Here is a 6,735-nt window from a genome sequence, read left to right as displayed (position 1 = left end):
GTTCTATTATTTGGTCGACCGAGACCAGATTTTTCGTGATGTTTGGGACATGTAGGTCGTTTTTGAGGTAGGTTTGTTTGCCATAGTTCCCGAATGGGACATTTTCGATATGCCGAATTGAGTGAGTTGTGTTATCTCCGATTCCAACATAGCTGGACCGATCGGGCTTTTGTAATTCTCAGAACCAATCTTCGTGGGCCGTCATATGATTGGATGATCCCATATTGACAAACCATACATTATCCAAGGGAGAGGTTCTTGTCTCACCTTGTGTCTACATTAAATTTGCTTTGTACCTCATCATGAACATTCCACCACTATCGTCGTAGTCGGAATTCGAAGCACAATTAGAGAGTTCTCGACTAGTCAAAACCAATTCTCGTTGCTTCTTTCAACACTCCTCTTTGTAGTGGCCGAGTTTTCCACAATACCCGCATCCGATCGAGTTATTGCGATGGCTTGGTCCGGTAGGATGGCTCACCCTTTTGCCGAACTCTCTAGGATTGCTCCTATCATCTTGCCATTGGAAGGAGTTGCATTCTCGGATCGGCTCACTCTGTCACCCTCAGCCGAATCGACCTCTATTTCGTCGACCGAATCGAATAGATGGACGGTTGCTCTCGTGCATGGATCATTTGAACAAGTAAAGATGTCTAGTTTTGGTCATTCAATGTTTTGATCAAATGCAAGAAAAAGGTACATCTCCAAATTCTATAACTATTGTTTGTATCTTAAAAGCATGTGGGTTCTCAAGTATGGTGGCAAAATGCCAACAAATACATAGTGAAGTAATGATAAAAGGTCTTGATATAGAACGTCTTGTCGGTAACACTTTGGTCTTTATAGAATAAAGTGTTCATAACTTTTCGGAAGCTTTGAAACTGCATTCCAATCTTTCGATTAACAGATTGCAGGATAATTTGGAAGTTTTCTCCCCGTTTGTTGGTTGCTTTCCTTAGCTCATTTAAATGAACGTTTCATGGCTAGCCATTGTCTTACACAAGACGGGCTTGGGAAGGATAGTTGCTTCCTTTCCATCTATTTTGTATGTTGTAGCTTATATGCCCTTTTTAAAATTAATGGAAGTATATTTTGTTTTGAAAATACTCATAGATAGTGCTCCTTTTTCTCTAGTGATCAAGATGTGACAAATTTGATTATTTCTCTTATTCCACTTGATAACTAACCTTGTTGTAAGGTAATCAGTAGGTCATCTCTCCTCATTTCGATGAAGATGAACATGGCTTTGATATCCTTTGTGCGTGTTAGGACAACCCAATATTGTTGGTCCTAATCATTGAAGACCTACAAAAGCATTGTAAGCAAGAATAGCATTGCAACAAATATATAAATGACATTGAAAGATGGAAACCAATATACAATTGATGCACAATGTAGTAGAACTTTTCACTACTCACGATAACAAGTACAATACAATGTGCAAGTTCTAACTCGCACACTCCAAAATGGCCCACCCCCTCCCTAAACACAAAGTTTTGTATTTGGCAATTCCAATTGGCCTTCCGCTCATTTCTGTCTTAAATACAAGAGAAGTCAACATTACCAATCTTGCTCTCGTGCACTTAATTTTTCTTTAAAGTTAGCTAATTCCATTTCACAAACAAGCAAATTACTTACATAGTGTACTGAGACAGAGAAGAAATAGTGTCAGGAATAGTACTGAGACAGAGAAGAAATTAGTACTAAGAGGAATAGAGGGTGTAGAGCACTCGAGAGAAGAAGAGAGAGAGAGAGAGTCTGTGTGTGTGAGAGAGAGAGAGAGAGAGAGATTGAGGGAGAGAAAATGATGATGACATCGATATATTATCTGAGAAGAATATACAAGGAAGGCTAGGAGGCTTAAGACTGGCGTTGAACCGATTTGGTTCCAAATAATGCCTTGTGCCTCCTTTTATTGTGTTCTTAGGAGTAGTCCTGAAGCTTCTAGAATGTTCTAGAGAAATCTAGAATCTACATTAATTTTCTATAGTAAAGCTAAATTAAAAATAATATCTCGACCCATGTAACATAAGGTCATGGGTTTGAGTCTTGTCATATCATGACACTATCCACCCTTTAAAACGACGAGTGTCATGAGTCGTTTTGGATTGAGGACCCGTTTTATCTGGATATTGACGATGGAAGTCTTCCAGAAGAGCACGAGCATTGGTCACATTCTCTATTGGTTCCCAACTACACTCGTTGGGACTATATCCTAGCCAATCGACTAAATAGTAGAGCTTGTTGCGAATAATCTTGGAATCGAGGATGGCAGCAACCTCGTACTCAGGTCCATCTTCAAGCTCCATCGGGGGTGGAGGTTGTGGAATACATCCTAGGATGGTGTTGTCTTGATAGGGTTCGAGGAGAGAACTATGAAACACCGGGTGTATGCGAAGTTGCGGGGGTAGATCGAAACGAAAAGCGACATCATTAATCTTTTTGATAATACGTAAAGGACCTAATTGCCGATAATCCAACTTCTCGCATGGGTGAGTAGTCTTGATGTGTCGTCGTAGTAGCCATAACCGATGTCCAATGTTAAAACTGGATGGAAGCCGATGAAGATCTATGTAAACCTCCTGTGTTTGTTGAGGTTGTTGTAGATGAGTAGATAAATTTGCTTGTATCTTGCGTAACCGCTCCAAACGATCCTCTACACAAGGACTTGTGGGTAACTCTGGGATTTCAAATACACACCACCGGGGGTGACAACCCATATAAGCATAAAATGGTGTAAGTTTAGTCGATGAGTGGACAGAATTATTATAGGCAAATTCGGCGAAGTGGAGAATATCCGCCCAGTCATCCCGATGATAGCTTAGAAAGCACTGAAGATACTGCTCCAGCATTTGATTTGTTCGTTCTACTTGGCCGTCGGTTTGCGGGTGGTAGCCAGAGGAGAGGTTACAAGTGACTTTGAGCATTTTAAAAAGGTGCTTCCAGAATTTCGAGACGAACTGGGGTCCATGATCGCTGATGATATTATTAGGAAGGCCATGATGCCGACATACTTTACGCATGATAATTTCGGCGGTTTCTTCACTAGAGATTTCCTTAGTGGTAGGAAATGGGTCATCTTCGTATATTGATCTACTACTGTTAAAATCGCATTGAATCCCTTAGAGACTAGAAGATCTGTGATGAAATCTAGAGCAATGGATTGCCACAACTTGCTTGGAATTGGTAATGGTTCTAATAAACCATATGGATGATGCCTTCACATTTTTGCTCTGCAACATGTATCACAAGTCCGAACAAAATCTTCGACAAATTGTCGCATACAGGGCCACCAGAATGATCATTGTACTAAATCTAATGTCTTAGTACTATCAAAATGCCCAACTGTATATGTGTCATGACAGTTTTGGACTACTCGAAGGCCGCAAGAACCATTGGGAATATACAAGAGTTTCTTAAAGAATAGTAATCCATCATGACATTTGAATTGTTAATAGTCCTTACCTAGTTGTTGCACTGTGAACAAGATGCTCGAGAGGGATCAATTTGTGCTAGAATGGCTTGGGCGAAAGCATCTGTCTTCAAGTCCTCATGTATGGTATTGATAACGTGGGAATCCAAGGGCATGCCAAAGACCTGTGTTGATTGCAGTCGTGCCGGTCCCAAGATTACTTGCTTTTGGTTATCGAAAGTTGGCTCGTTGAGACGCGGTGCTAGATACAAACGCCGTGATAATGCATCTGCCTTCCTTTGGTGCTTCCTCAGACAATATCTAATTTTGAAGTCAAAACGCGTGAGGAATTGGGCCCACCGAGCTTGACGTTGATTTAACACACGAGCACTCTAAAAGTAGGCAAGGTTTTTGTGATCACTGAATACGGTGACTTGATGAGAGGATCCCTCTAGAAAATGCTTCCATTGCATAAAAGAGTCCACAATTGCTAATAGCTCCTTATCATGAATTTCATAGTTGATTTCGGCAACATCACACTTGCGTGAGTGGAAATCTACAGGATGTAGGTTTTCATCATTACCTTGTTGTGATAGAATGTTACCCAATGCGAAATCTGATGCATCCACTTCCATGATGAATGGTTTTTCCGGATCAAGTGAGCTAGAATAGGAGCCGATGTTAATGCCTTCTTAAGATTCTCATAAGCCATGTCCGCTTCTTCAGACCAAACGAACGATTGTCCCTTCTTAGTAAGTTGTGTGAGAGGCAAAACAAGCTTTGAGTAATCCTCTATAAACTTGCGGTAGAAATTGGCAAAGCTTAAAAAGCATTGCACATCTCGCAACGAACGCGGATTTTGCCACTTTACCACCGTTTTGACCTTAGCTGGATCCAAGGAAATGCCTTCTGAGGAGATGACATAGCCCAGAAATTCCACCTAGTTGCACCCGAAATTACATTTTTCCAGCTTTGCATAAAGACCATGTTCTCGAAGTCATTTTAGTATTAACAGTACATGAGAATCATGCTCTTCTAGGGTCTTCGAATAAACCAGCAGATCATCCAAATAGATGATCAAACAAACATCCAAGAGATCTCGGAATATATCATTTGCCATGTGCTGGAAGACTGATGGCACATTAGTGAGGCCGAACAGCATGATCATATACTCGAAGTACTCATACCTGGTGCGAAACGCGGTCTTCCATTCATCTCCTGGTCAAATCCGTATGAGGTTATATGCTCCTCGTAAGTCGATCTTCGTGAAGAACCTTGCACCATTGATCTATTCTAAAAGACTTGAGATAAGGGGAAGTGCATACCTATTTTTTATGGTGACCTTATTCAAGCCACGGTAATCTACAACGAGACAAAGTGATCCATCCTTTTTCTTGACGAAGAAAATGGGTGCACAGGTTGGAGATTTCGAATGCCGAATGAAACCATTTTCCAAATTCTCCTCTATATAGGCTCGAAGGACTTCTAGCTCAGTTGTAGATTGGTCCCCATGGTGGCTCTTTTCCTGGTTGTAAATCGATGGGGCAATCATACGATCAATGGTGAGGAAGCGTATTGGCTTGTACTTTATCGAACACATCGGCATAATGATGATACTTCTTTAGAAGTTGAACGGTGGAGTCCTCTTTTGTTGTGTCGGAGGGTTTTACTCATATTGCGAAGAGAAACATTTCTTCCTTGCATCCTTCTTCCCACAACTGATGTAGCGAAATGGTTGCAATCTTATGAGTAGATCCTTGGGCTTGTTGATACCGTATTTCTCTTGTTCTCCAATCTATGTCTTAGTTATGTAATTCGAACCATGGTAATCCTAAAACAATGGGATGTTCTGGGATACTAATATATTAAATGATACTACACACGCTAGATTATCTAGGACAATATTAATGGGCTCTGACTCTTCTATGATATTTCCGGAAGCAATGGGACGACCATCAATGACTACTACAGAGGCTGGACATGGGATTTTTCTGAGAGATATCTTATGAGCTTGGGCAAAATTCCTATCCATGAAGCAAGATTTGGCTCTGGAATCTAGAAGTGCTAAGACATGTACTGCAGGGGTACTTTTAGTACTAACTATTACTTGGGCTATGAACACATTGCTAACTTGCTTATAGGGAATAGAACCACTAATGGGTTGCACATATCTAAGGTTGTCCAACCAAACGACTCCTATTTTGGATGGACTTAGTCTTTTAAGTCTTCTTCTAACTGACTAAGGACATCAAATTTGTTCGCTAGATTTGGGCAATTAGTATTCTTAGGACTATCAGATATTCCTACTGAAATAGACTCGGGTTTAGTACAATTAGAACTAGAAACTATTTGGTTTACCTGTCTTCTTGGCCTCTAGGGACAATTTACTGCAATATGCCCTGGTCCACCGTAATAAAGACATAGTCGATTTGCTCGACATTGTTGCTTTTCTTCTTCCGATAATGGTCTGCGACGACGTGTAGTGTCAATCTCCATCAGAGTTGGAGTATTCACTGGAGACGCATTATATGAATCCCTCGGAAAAGGTTTCGCTACCACTGAGGCATAAGTGGGCTCTGATCTTGCCCTCGGCATCTGGAATTGTCATTCCTAACGTCGTTCGAAAAGGCGGTTGTCGCATCTCACCACGCGACTGATTGCTTTTGTTAATGTCTTTGGTTCTTCGGGGAAGGTCAAGAGTAAATCCTTGACATCGTTGCGTAAACCATAACGAAATTGTTGCATCAATGCTTGATCATCCCAAGGGATATCGGCGACGAATAGGCGGAAATCTGCAGCGTATGCGGAGGCTGGACGATCACCTTGGCATAATCGTCGGATTTTGTTGATTGTTGTCCTTATGCTGTCAGTATCTCCAAAACAAGCTTTAAACTCTCTTATAAATTCTTCAAAATTGTTTAGTAATGGAGATTCCTTTTCTAACAACGGAGCGAACCATGCCAATGTTGAGCCACTAAGTAGAGTGCCTAATAGTCACACTCGTGATGCATCGGTGGGATATCGAGAAGGATGCATTTGAATCACTAAACGTACCCGATTTAGAAAACCTCTAAACTGTGATTGGGTCCCATCAAATTTTGCAGGAAGACCGATCTTGGGTTCTTTGTGAATCCCTTGAGTTCCTTATCCTTGTTGTTGTAGTGATACAATAGTCGCTTCAAGTTGTTGTACACGTAACTCAGCTCCCCGTGTTGTTGTTGTTTTTCCAGCGCTATTTGTTGAAGATCTCCCAACAAACGGTGATTTTCTTGTTCTAGTGCTGCAAATTTCTCTTTTAAGCACTGGAGCTCCAAGAAAACAGA

This window comes from Azolla caroliniana, unplaced genomic scaffold (assembly GCF_043228905.1).
Source record: "Azolla caroliniana isolate FFs.n. ecotype wild unplaced genomic scaffold, voAzoCaro1.0.p SCAF_8, whole genome shotgun sequence".
In the NCBI taxonomy this organism is placed as follows: domain Eukaryota; kingdom Viridiplantae; phylum Streptophyta; class Polypodiopsida; order Salviniales; family Salviniaceae; genus Azolla; species Azolla caroliniana.
The sequence above is the reverse complement of the archived record's forward strand: the minus strand, read 5'-3'. Positions refer to the sequence as shown.